Source organism: Triticum dicoccoides, chromosome 4A (genome assembly GCF_002162155.2).
Source record: "Triticum dicoccoides isolate Atlit2015 ecotype Zavitan chromosome 4A, WEW_v2.0, whole genome shotgun sequence".
NCBI classification, from domain to species: domain Eukaryota; kingdom Viridiplantae; phylum Streptophyta; class Magnoliopsida; order Poales; family Poaceae; genus Triticum; species Triticum dicoccoides.
In genome coordinates, this window is record NC_041386.1 from 409340983 (window position 1) to 409342189 (window position 1207).

Genomic DNA, 1207 nt, shown 5'->3' on the forward strand with positions numbered 1-1207 from the left:
TGGCTAACCTATTCTATGACTACGAGTAACTTCTTTGAGGTAAGAAAGCGCACATGAGTCCACTAATCACCACATCAGTACACCACTATGGATTAATTCCCGTCTCCCTATGAGAAGGCCATCCATAGTACTCACACTTGTCTTGAGCATTTTAGAGTAACCACTTCAAGTTGTCTATGTACCACGTAAGCATCCAAGAAGTCCATAACCGCGGACCCGACTATTCGAATAGATCATGTTAACCCTGCAGGGGTGTACTTCTTCACACATTCTCTCGCCACTTACCGCCATGTACACGTTATGTATCTCGGCAACCTTCAAGCGGAAGCCTAGCAAGGGTGTCGGCCACAGCCTAAATAACCACACAAGACTCTAGTCCAAGTTCATCGCCTATTCGGGTTCCATCCGCAAGGAGATCCGGCCGGGGTTTCACTCACGGCCCTAAACGATGTGTGCAGGGTTCCCGAGCCCACCTCGCTGGATGGATCTACGCTTGGTACACCATGCCACTTGTGCCTAGTTTGTCCCAAGCCCACCTGACCGGGTGCCACTTGGTAGACTACTAACACTACCTACAAACACCAGAAACTATTTGCAACTCCTGGACCGAGATCAAGTTGGTTAATAAGTCGAGAGGGGCACTTAAGCATTCCAATGCATGGTAGTAGCCATTCATAGGACAACATACACAGAACTCGGTGCTTAAGGATGGTTCCAGTGAGACAACCCACCATGTACTCCTACATGTCCTCTCACCGCTACCTTTACCAAATCGTGTTCACACACTTAACTCTCAACACCAGAACATATCATAACACTCCAATTCATTCCCAATGAATCAGACCTGGCACAACTCTAAGCAATAGCAGGCATGGCATGGTAGGAACACAACATGGCTCAATCAACTCCTACACATGCTAGTGGGTTTCAACTATTTACTATGGGAATGACAGGTCATGCAGAGGAATGGGTTCAACTACTGCAACATAAAGTAGAAGTTGAAGCGTTGTTGTCCTAATGCATTAAAAGAGAGCAGTAGCGAGAGAGTGGGATTGTATCGGAATGAACAAGGGGGTTTTCTTTCCTGATAAATTGACAATAGAGCACTGCTCTTCAGACAGGTACTCTCGAACACTCTCCAGAGCAGGACCTATCGAGAAGAATGGTGCCGCAATCAATATGAAAGCATATGCAACAATATGATGCA